The 12,365-nt window shown below is 39.6% G+C and overlaps 1 long non-coding RNA gene across 1 annotated transcript; it reads right to left on the bottom strand.

The window, feature by feature from the left end:
- Positions 1-6,391: 6,391 nt before the first annotated feature.
- Positions 6,392-9,749, bottom strand: LOC135721755 (uncharacterized). Its single transcript, XR_010521555.2, has 5 exons — positions 9,700-9,749; positions 7,450-7,575; positions 7,143-7,231; positions 6,991-7,060; positions 6,392-6,822 (listed from the first exon to the last, which is right to left on the bottom strand). It is a non-coding gene; the product is annotated as an uncharacterized lncRNA (long non-coding RNA).
- Positions 9,750-12,365: the final 2,616 nt, after the last annotated feature.

The raw sequence follows: 12,365 nt of genomic DNA, 5'->3' as shown, positions 1-12,365 counted from the left end.
AGAGAGAGGTGAGCAAGGGGTTAATTTAATATTGTGAGTTTTAACTAGATCAATGTCAATGAAGTTGCCGGCAGCCCCGGAATCCAGTAAAGCTTTAGTAGTTACAGTGTGGCCATGAAATTTCAATGTAACAGGAATTTCGAGGCAATCAAAAGTCCCCGTGGGGGAAAGAGCACTCACCCGGCCCAAACGGGACTGAGCAGGTCGAACAGGGCAGGAAGCTATGACATGTCCGGGTTCGCCGCAATATAGACATAATCTCTCTCTGAATCGGCGATCTCTCTCCTCCACAGTTAATCATGCACGACCCACTTGCATGGGTTCACATTCCTCAGCTGACGTAACAGGGGAGGTACTCACATAACGGGTGGGTCTTCGTGTCCGGACGAGATTGTCAATGCGAATGGCCAGATCAACAAACTCAGTAAAACTCTTCCCTTCGTCTCTGCAAGCCAGTTCAGATTGAAGCTCACCACTTAATCCTTGCCTAAACATCGTTTTGAGGGTGGTTTCAAGCCAGTCCGTTTGTGCTGCTAACGTGCGAAATTCCAACGCGAATTCAGCCGCGGTGCGGCGACCTTGACGCAGCGCCAGCAGACGCTCACCCGGATCGCGTCCTCCAGCTGGGTGCTCGAACACCGCCTTCATGGTTTGTTGGAATTCGTCGTATGAGCTGTGGTCAAAACCTCCCGACGTCCATAATGCTGTCGCCCATTCCAAAGCCTTACCGGTGAGCAGCGTACAGACTAGCGAGATCTTGCCGATCTCGGTGGGGTAAACATGGGGTTGCTGAGCGATAAATAATGAGCACTGCATAAGAAATCCACGGCATCTTTCAGGTGTACCGTCGAATTTCTCGGGGAAAGCCAGTCGTGGTGTAGTAGGGGCGACAGGATGCGGCTGTGGAGCTGGTGGAGGTGGCTGTGCAGTGGCTGCCGCGGAGGAAGCAGCGGCTGATGCGGCCGCGAGCCCGTGTAGGCTCTGAACGGAGCGCACGAGCTCCTCCGTCAGTGATGTTAGCCTCGCTAGCTGTTGTTGGTGAGCCATGAGGACGCCGGCTTGCGACGAGAGCTCTCCGGTGATCTGGGAAAGAGTTGCTGGATCCGTGGGTGGCGAAGTCTTCTGTGACGCGTCAGACAAGGTTGGATCCTTTTCCAAATCTTTATTTGTATCACACAGCAGTTTAGACAAAGGCAATGCAATGTAGAGGTAAAACAGGAATGTAAACACAGATACGGTTTGGGGCAGGCAGATAGTAATCGTAATCGTTGTCACAGTCCAGTATCGGGGTAGGCGGAAAGCAATCGTAAACGTTAATACAGTCCAGTATCGGGGCAGGCAGAGAGCATTCGTAAACGAGTAAACAGTCCAAGGTCGAGGCTGGCAGCTAAACATCAATAATCCGAAAGGCAGTCCAAAAGTAATCACCAGGGAAACAAACACAGGGAAAACAGGGAAATAACGCTCAGTAGTGCTGCACGGGGCAAAACAAGACTTCGCAAAGAGCGTTTGTGTGTGTCCCAGGTATATAGGCAGGATGATGAGCGACAGGTGGAGTGTAATCAGCGGAGCGTGGGGCATAGTGGGAAATGTAGTTCCAGTTAGAAGTCGGGTGAATGTGATGTTTGAACACCGGGGACGTTTGCGCTGACATCCGTAACACCTGCAGACCTCTGACCAACATTAATCTGATCCAAACATATCTGCCAGTAATGTTTAATCTCACAGATCTTTATTAACTGATTCAGTTGTGTTTGATTAGGATTGAAGTTCTTGTTTTTATGTTCTTATGTGACTGCAGTGGAGTGAAATGATGCTGAATAAGACAAGTCAAAATCTGATGAGATTTGCCATTTGCGTCATTTGTCTTTAAAGGGCAGCTCTTTGGAGAACCATAGAAATATTCTGCCTTTTTTGTGCTGTTTTTAACAGGTTTTTTAGGGGCGGTATTATCCCCTTCTGACATCATAAAGTAAAAAAAAGTTATGTGAAACTGAACCTCTTCATCATGCTGACATGCTTTTATGCATTGACGCTGCTTCATGGCCTTGATTGTGAGGTGTGTATTTGCTGATAGCATTAAATCAATAAAATTCTATTAGGTCAAAACTACATTTACATGCTGAATGTTTGTAAGTTTAGTCCTGAATATGAATCATGTATGGGCAGCAGTGTGAAAAGGCCACCTTACGTCATCAACTTCATGATCCATGCCGACACCTGAAGACAAAGCACGTTGCTTTTGTAAAAAGAATTTGTAAGTTCTGCCAGTGTGTGTGTGTGTGTGTGTGTGTGTGTGTGTGTGTGTGTGTGTGTACCTGGTAATTATCACGCTGTTGGGACCAGTTGTCCCCACAAAGATAGGAATACCAGTATTTTTGTGACCTTGTGGGGACATTTTGACGTCCCCATGAGGAAACAAGCTTATAAATCAAACAGAATGATGTTTCTTGAAAATGTGAAGTAAGAGAAAGTTTTCGGTGATGGTTGGGGTTAGGGAATAGAATATACAGTTTGTACATTATAAAAACCATTACATCTATGGAATGTCCCCACAAACACACACACACACACACACACACACACACACACACACACACACACACACACACACACACACACAGGTAAGATCCAAGTGCCGTTTATTAAAGGTAATCCAAAATCATAATCAGCCAGGCAAAGGGTCAAAATCCAAACAAAACAGTCCAGAACATAAACCAAACAAGACCACTATACAAGAAAGCTGTGTGACATATAACAAGGACTCCATAACATAATCTGAACAGACAGGGTTTAAATACACAAACACTAACAAGGTGAGTGGGAACAGGTGAGTGCAATGATCAATGATGATGACACAGACAGGATGATGGGAAATGCAGTTCTATGTGAATATGACAGTGTGGGGAAGAGGCCTCTAGTGGCCACCCAGGGAACACCAACCAGACATCGTGACAATTACATGTTCTAACAAGAACTAAAAACAAAATAAGAGTACAAAACACAAGACAAAAGATACAAAGGACATGATCATGACACACAATTATTAAATCATTGTAATCAATAAACTTTCACTACACAATAAAAGTTGTGGAAATAATTTTTAATACAAATAAACAATGTAGTTTGTAGCTACATAAAGTAATGATTTGATCCGGCTTATGGACTGGTAATTTTTCCAATCATACATACTTTAATATCAGATATTTTAAATGCATCCAGCTTTGACTTCCATAGTTTGTGTACATTCAGCATTTCATGAATCCATGGAAGGTAGTGAGAGATTTTAGTATACATTGTAAGGTAGCTTGTAGACTCATTCGTTATGTAGTAAGACACAATGCCCTGTGTGACATTTCCACAAATTAGTGGACTGCCAGAGTCTCCCTATGAGTGAAATTGTGGTTGAGTTAGCCATAAATATACCATTAAAATACAATAACAATATAATCATTAAATGTTTCTATTTAACAGAATAAGTGAAATCTTATGAAATAAATACCTGTGCTGGCCCGGCTTCTTCCTTAGTGCATAAAGTGTGAGGTGTGTCACAATTTTCAGAGTCTAAAAGAGTCAAGTTCACTTCTCTCAGGACGCTTGATGGAGTCTCCTCATTGTATTCCTGCCGGCCCCAACCCATGGCCGTGCAGTTACTTGAGATTTTCTCTCTATTAGTTTCTGGCAGGGCAATGATATTCACAGTCTCGCTCAGAGTTACTGGAGTTTTCAGCTGAATGAGAAGACAAGTGACATTCTTGCTCAAAAAGATGCCTCACACGATTGTTGAACATTTTATAAATTACATATAAAAATGCATATTAAAATGAATTAGTTGCTGCTAAAATAAATTCTGTAGACAAAGACAAACCTTAAGTAGCATGATGTCATCACCTGGCTTGTTCACAAAACCTTTATGTGGAAAGACATCGACCTCAATACCCTCAGGTAAATAATTTGTGTCATTAACACCCAAATACACCATGAGGTGACTAGAGCAAACAAAAAAACTAAATGTTAAAAGACTGCCACTATTTAAACCTTACAGAAAACAAGTACACAATTATTTTGGCAATATTGATTGCACTGTTAGTGTACAAAAATACTTTACTGGACACTTTATTTATACTTGAAAAATTATGGTTGTTTCAAGGTTGGGTCAAATATTTTTTATTATTTTAAACCAACAGTTGGGTTTGCTCATATTTAACCCAACTATGAGCTGAAATAATCCAGCATTTTTAGACTGTAAGTGTATAGTAGTTTAAACACATCATTTTACTCACTTTCTTTTGGAGCTGGCAGCCGTCATCACAAAATCTTCTCTTATCAAAAATCCACCACAGGCATAATTGGTGTATTTGTCATGAATGTAGACCATGTATGGGCGGCTGTGTGGTATGGACATTGTAACATTAACAACACCGACACCTAAGATAGAAAAACTTTGCTGATGTCTCCATTTACGTTAACACTTCCACATTAAATGTGAGACCGTTTGCATGGAAAAAACAGATTTCTGTATTTCCTCCCATTGTAAGAACTTATTATTGTGAGTGGTTTATGAAACTATTTAAATTGTTATGAGAAAGTCTGCTGTTATTAGTGTAGTCTGATATGAAGTCTTTACCTGGGGTGCAGAAGTGCAGCAGTAGCAGTGTAGTTATAAACCAAAAGATGCTCATTGTAGTCACTGTTCAGTCCAGCGATGTGAGAAGCACAGTGAAGTCGTCTTCTGATTTAAATACAGAGTCAAGGGACTCAGACCAGGAAGATGAAGCTAGAAATTTAACCATGCACTGACTTCAGATCAGTTTATTTAATTTAACATCTAAAGTGCTGATCATCAGCGTTTGCTGATTTATCATGAAGTAACCACACTTTTGGTGATAAGACCAAACATACATGCTTACAGTATGTCAGCAATATCCAAAATGTGTTTCCTGGAAGAACACTGACCAACCCTAATCTGATCCAGACATATCTGCCAGTAATGTGTAATCACACAGATCTTTAGTAAGCGATTCTGTTGTGTTTGATTAGGATTGAAGTTCTTGTTTTTATGTTCATATGTGACTGCAGTGGAGTGAAATGATGCTGAAATAAGATAAGTAAAGATCTGATGAGATTTGCCATTTGCGTCATTTGCCTTTAAAGTGCATGTCTGTGGAGAAGCATATAAATATTCTGCCTTTTTTGTGCTGATTTTTTTACTTATTTTTATTGAGGAATTGTTTATAGGTTTATTATTGTTTGTAACTTTGTAATTGTCTGTAACCAGGACTGGATTTGTACAAAAAAATCAGCTTAACGTTTAAAGTTTTTATCAAGAAGCTTTTCAGCAACACCTCTCTGATAAACCCCATTCACACAGACCTCTGGTCCCAGAAAATACCCGTAAAATTGCCAGACAAGCGTCTGTGTGAACAAAAACTCGTTCCGTTAATCTTCTGGGATCGTTGCCGGAAAGAGGACCTAGTAAGATACGCGGGTAACCCTCTGTGTGAACAGAAAGACGCAAGAATGCCCTAAAGGGCGTGTCGAAGTGAGGACGCGCGCGTCATCATCACAACACAAGTTATGGTTCAGCTCCTTACAACAAGAGATAACATGCATATAAAGATTCACCACGAGAAATGTTGCAAACTAGATTGAAGCAGTTATCAGGAAATGATATATGAGACGCATAAACAATGACGCACGTGCCGTAGTGAGGACGCGCGTGTCATGGCAACATGAAGTTGGTTCAACTCTTTAAAATGAGGGATTTACAACATTCACTACTAGAGTAGTATGAAGCTGCAGACTCGGAGCCTGCACCTACAGACCCCCGCCCAGAGACCCGCATTCTCAGACCCCTCGTTTTTTGAGACAGCGCCCCCTGCTGTTTGGAAGACCGTATAACACCCTTATCCAAATGGCATTGAAAACAATAGGATGCAATATTACGGTCTCGTTTTATTTAAAGTTATCCAAATAAATATTTGCGTTCCCGGCTTAATGCATGTTCCAAAAAACGAATTGTGTTCTCTGACTAACAATTTACCCAGTAGTTATTTTTTTGAGCGTGGGTGTAATTAAAAGAAAATTACTGATGGAAGGGATACAATTACAGATTGAACTATCTTTAGAAAAATATTATGTAATATTATATTGCTACAATGTTGTTGTTTTTTAATTAAAATTCTATTTTTTTCGTTCAGTTCAACCTGTAATGGTCATTAACATCATGCTAACATTACAAACAGTGGCGGCTCGTGACTCCTCATCCGAGGGGCGCGAATTCAAAATAAGTGTTCGGAGTATCATGTATGTGGTTCCCTTTTCCAAAATATGTGTCCTGCGTGTTGAGAGATCATGTGTGCATCACGTGTTTTGTCAAAATAAGTGCCTGCTGCACACGCATCAAAACCGTTTATGATAAAAGAGACGCTCATGTTCCAAAAGACACTCCCTTAACATTAAACTCTGATTACGCATGAGATTATGCGAGTATCTGGCAAACGCGAGCGTCTCTTTTATCATAAACCCTTTGACGCGTCTGCAGCAGACACTTATTTTGGCAGGACACGTGATGCACATACGATCTCTCAAAGTGCAGAACACATATTTTGAAATTACGTACCACACACATGACGGGCTACATACATGTTGTGACGAACTTCGCATCATGCGCCCTCAGAAAAAGAAGTCACCAGCCGCCACTGATTACAAAACCTGTTTTTTGATATTTTGAATCCGAAGCTAAACTTAAATAAGAATAGACAAAACACCAATAATAAACAATTCTGTACTTTATTGAACAATCACCTAAACATCATCTTGCTGTAAACAGGAGAAAGCAAACAAAAAAGAAAGAATTGTGTTAGTGACTTTACTTTTCATTTTCAATTGCATTAAAAATAACTCCTCATTTATAAGTCACTTTGGATAAAAGCGTCTGCTAAATGAATAAATGTAAAATAATGTAAATTCATAAGGTAAAATAATTACTTCCTGCAGGTGATTTTTTTCCTTCTTTTTCTGTCTTTTGGAAACTGCTCTGTCAAATTCCTCGACTTCACTAAAATAAAACATGAAGGCCATTGTCAAAAATGTTGTGTAATAAAAATACTATTTTTTGCAAATACAAATTACAAGCATACCTAGAGTGATAAGAAGGGCCACTGAGGAACACCTGCTCAGCTTCCTGCCAGGATAATGCCTGCATTTCACATAGGCCATGAATGATGGCCTGTCCATATAAACAAATACATTAATTAATTAATATAAAAACATTGCATATATGACAATAATAGAAACAATCCAACTGACAAACATGTTGGGCCTACTTCAGGAAAAAAGAAAACTACAAATAAACTCCACTTCATTCTTGAAGTTCAGTTAAGTTTTAGATTTATAAAGCAGAGCTTTGAGGCATTGAAAAAGAATAGCAATTTTACTGCTGCTCACTGTCCATGTAGACAGGCACACATGGCTTTAGGGGGAACCACTTTGATGGTAGTCAAAATCACTGCAGCATTTGTGACATTTTGGAATTTCTGGAAGTGAGTCCCCCGTTTAAATTGTTATATCCATCTTTAAAAAAGAGAGAGAGAGAGAGAGAGAGAGAGAGAGAGAGAGAGAGAGAGTCAAACTCAAGTTCTAATTTTAAGACCACTCCACAGAGTCCATACAAGGAACCCAAACAAAAGGCCAAATGACACATTCTAGCTGACATGTTAATATCATAGGCTGGTTAATAAATAGTGAAGGCATAGTAGCTTTGATTATTAGTCAATTGTATGTTGTTAATGGCTGGCAACAACTTAATATCACAGTTAAATTGATATTGATTCATTTTAATACTTACTTTTTTAAGAGCTCATTTAAGTAGTCTACATAAATTATATAAAGTAAAATCATTTTTCCTGTATTAATTAATTTATATAAGTTTAAGTTAATTAATTAAAGTTTAAGGAGAAAAGGTCCAGTAATTAAAAAAAGGTCAAATGGTAAATCTGATTAAATTATTAATGATGACATTCTTTGATATTAACACACTTTGGGGTGGTTTCCCGAACAGGGATTAGTTTAAATCAGGACTAGGCCTTAGTTTAATTAGAAAATATACCTAGTTTGATCAAACATGCCTTATTAAAAACATTACTTGTGTACATTTTGAGGCCAAGTAATGGCCACTGATGTATTTTAAGACATAAGTGTCAGGATCCGTCCGAAATCATCTGTTTTATTACATCTAGTCTTTGTGTTCGGGGTCCTGGCAGTACCATGTTTTATGTGGGAAATGTGTGGTTTTTGTATTGGTTTTTTCTGACCACACATTTCCCAGGTCTCGTCACTTTTTCCCCGATCCCTTACTCGTGATTATTTTCCAGGTGTATGTAATTTACTTTCTCCCTATTTAAGAGTCCTTGTGTTTGTTGTCCAGTGCGCGTTCGTCTTGTTACATTCCCTGTCGTGTTCCAGAGTCTTGTATTTGTGAGTATAAGTAGTGATGGGAGAAACGAAGCTTTTCGAAGCTTCGAATCAATTGAACCAATTGCTTCGAAAATTGATTCAGTTTTTCGAAGCAGTTCGAAACCCACACACGCTGGCGACACCTGCTGGTCAAAACAGTGTAAAAGCAGATCTGTCCACACATTTTACAGTTTTTTTTACAAAATAATAGCAACATTTTAATTAAAATATGTTAAAAAAATTATTTAACTTAATTAAGACATAGTTAAAAGTGTATTATGTGTTTTAGTTTTATTTAGGGCACACAAATGAATAAAATTAACTACCCTTTTAATTATGCACATTTTTGTCATTAAATCTGTTTATAAACAAAAAGTAGACAATATGGCAGTGTTATTAGTCAGAAGGATAAATGTTTTATGAACTTTCATAATAAAACTGACCCGAGTTCACCTAAACATATTAAACACTGGTCATGTGATCAACTCCCCCTAGTGGTGAACCATCGGATTTTCGAAACGTTTCGAAACAGTTATGACGTAATGAAGCCTCGTTTGCTAAAATCACGTGACTTTGGCCAGTTTGAAACAAGCTCCGAACCACTGATTCGAAACAAAAGATTCGTAAATGTTTCGAAGCCTCATGAAGCAGTGCTTCGAAAACGACCATCACTAAGTATAAGTACATTCAGTCTAGTTTGTTGTTTGTAGTTAAATGTTGATTCATGTTTAGTTTTATGTTAGTTTAGTGTAGCGTGATCCTGTCCTGTTTTACCCCCTCGTGGGTCTTTGTTTTCCCCCTGTTTGTCAATAAATTATTATTTTGTAGTCCGTCTGCATTTGGGTTCATTTCCTGGTTTAAATCCTCACATTAAGTTGTTTTCAGTTTGGGCAGCTCTTATATTTATTTTAGTCTAGGACTAGTAATCCTAGTCCGGGAAACCGCCCCTTAATGTATTTAATTAGTCTACTTTAATGTCAACAAATTTTAATCAAATTTTTACAATGGCTTTTCTACAAAAAGTCCCAGGATAAAAGCTAACGTTAGCTAGCTATATTATTTAGCTATAAATGTTTTCGGGGAGAAAAGGCGAAAAAAACATACATTAACGGCTCGAATTTGTTTACAATCTATCTTTACAAATATTAAATGTACTTATATGTTGGGTTATCGATTAGCTAAAGTAGTTTAAAAAAGAATTCGAATGAGTATAATTCGCTTAATAAAATTAACGATACTCACGTTTCTTCAAATGTTTATCCGATCCAATTTGATCGCCGTCTCGAAAAACGAGGGGTCTGAGAATGCGGCTCTCTGGGCGGGGGTCTGTAGCTGCATGCTCCGAGTCTGCAGCTTCATAATATTGACTGACTACGAGAAATGTCAGCAAACTGGACTGAAGCAGATATCAGGTAAGTTAGCCCGTTACTCACTGCGTTGAAACGGAGATCATTCAGCAGCATAAAAGAATATCGCGTCACGTGCTCATTTGAGCTATAATAAACGAAAATACCCGCATGTCAAATATCCACTCTGAAGCTGAGATCATTCACTAGCATAGAACTGTGCGTTCACGCGCTCCTTTGTAGTCTTATCATAAACAAAAATGCACGCGAGTTGTTTCTGGAGAGAGAAATAATATATAATATGCAAACTTCAGACGCTGCGTAGAAGAGAGGGCGGGACTTTCAACAGGTCACGTGTCTTTCCGGGACCATCAGATGCCGTGTAATCTTGGCAGTGTGAACAAACAAAAACTCTAACCATTCCGGAAAAATCCAGGATGCATTTTACGTGTATTTCCCGGAATGTGTGTGTGAAAAGGGCTTTGGTTTGCTCAACAGGCTAGAAATGTCAGATCAGTTTATTTAAAAAGGGGACAATTCACAAGACTCTTTTAAGATGTGAAGTTCTATAGCTCAAAATATCATATAGATCATTTATTATTTCATGTTAAAATTGACACTTTGTAGGTGTGAGCAAAAATGTGCCGTTTTTGGGTGTGACCTTTTAAATGCAAATGAGCTGATCTCTACACTAAATGGCAGTGCTGTGGTTGAATAGTGCAGATTAAGGGGCGGTTCTGACTTCATGATGCATGCAGAGAATGGTTTACTGTACCAAAACTAAGTTACTGGGTTGATCTTTTTCACATTTACTAGGTTGATAGAGCACTAGTGCTCTGTTAGATTGAGATCAGGCATTTTTGTCAGCCAGTGAGGTACACAGTGAACTTTAAGTCATGTGAAACTGAACCTCTTCATCATGCTGACATGATTTTATGCATTGATGCTGCTTTATGGTCATGATGGTGAGATGTGTATTTGCCATTAGCATTAAATCAATCAAATTATTTTAGGTCAAAAAATTATATTTTGGCCTACCTAAATAATACCATCCCAACAACAGAAAATGCATGCAGCCCTTTAACTATAAATGTTGTGATCGATCTGTCACACTTCTCAGTTTTTTCAGAGCCTTCCTTTCGAAGCGAAGGAGAAGGGGGTCTCACAACGCACTTCTGTCGGCAACGACTGATAAAGAGCACTCGGCAGAGTCGGCACAGGGTGCATTCTTTTAATTCGATACGATTAACCAACCGCAGATGCTTTGCCATATTGCTGGTGACACCCATCTTGCAACATAATAGTTTGTCACAATAATTACACAGTTTTCTCTTTTTTTGATTTTGCAAAATGCAGCCACACTTTAGATTGCTTTCCACCATGGCCTATCATGCGAACTGACTTTTACTGGGCATTCAGACCACCACCGGCGAGAGCGTCAAAGTGGCCGGAAGTCATTCATTTTCAATGAGAGCCGGTGGCGAGCTCGGGCGAGCAGCGGCGCGGCGCGTCATGTACAGGGTGAGCGTCGAGGAGAGTTGAAATCAGCTCAACTTTATGGTAATGAGATATGACGCGGTTCGGCGGCAACCAATCGGAAGGCGGAAATGTTCACCGGCAACCAATCGGAAGGCGGAAACCTCCGCGTTCAGAGAATGCATTCGAGCGTCAGAGCGTGCACTACAACTTTCCTTTAGCGTCGTTGTCAGGGCAGCAAGAGCTTTAATTGACGCTCTCGCCGGTGGCGGTCTGAATGCACAGTTAGTATTCAAGTGGAAGGTCCTGCACGCTATGGCAGAGGACTACAAGTCAGGTGACTCTGTCTTGGCAGATGACATGAAAATTATGTGACGGACAGGAATGTTAAGTGGAATCGAAATTGTAATTTTATACAAGGATCTGATTTCTTTTGTATGGATCCGATTCCAGAATTGGAATCCAAATTCGATTTCCAACCCTACTCAGGAGCAAATCATTGATGCACTGTATGAGAATGAGTTACGAGCAGAGCTTGTTACGAGCACCTCACGACCTCCTGATCATTTTTAAAAATTCAAATTTAAAAATTCAGGAGCTGTCGGTAAGAATTTGTAAGGTCGGTGCGGGTGAATGAGACCATCTAGAGGTGCACTTGAAATTGACCAATCAGAAGATGACAAAAACCAACAAAAGAAAGGCAAATGTGGCACTGCTACCTCGAATCTGGACACACGCACAAACGTTGGTGACCGGACATCCTGACAAATAAGATATGTATAGAGGTCCTTTTAGTGATGACTGCTTGATCAGCTTGTGTTAAAGGGGACATTTCACAAGACTTTTTAAAGATGTAAAATAAATCTTTGGTGTCCCCAGAGTACATATGTGAAGATTTAGCTCAAAATACCGCATAGTTCATTTATTAGAGCATGTTAAAATTGTCACTTTGTAGGTGTGAGCAAAAATGTGCCATTTTTGGGTGTGACCTTTTAAATGCAAATGAGCTGATATCTGCACTAAATGGCAGTGCCGTGGTTGGTTAGTGCAGATTAAAGGGTGGTATTATCCCCTACTGACATCACA

This window comes from Paramisgurnus dabryanus, chromosome 24 (genome assembly GCF_030506205.2).
Source record: "Paramisgurnus dabryanus chromosome 24, PD_genome_1.1, whole genome shotgun sequence".
Lineage (NCBI taxonomy): Eukaryota > Metazoa > Chordata > Actinopteri > Cypriniformes > Cobitidae > Paramisgurnus > Paramisgurnus dabryanus.
The sequence above is the reverse complement of the archived record's forward strand: the minus strand, read 5'-3'. Positions and strand labels throughout refer to the sequence as shown.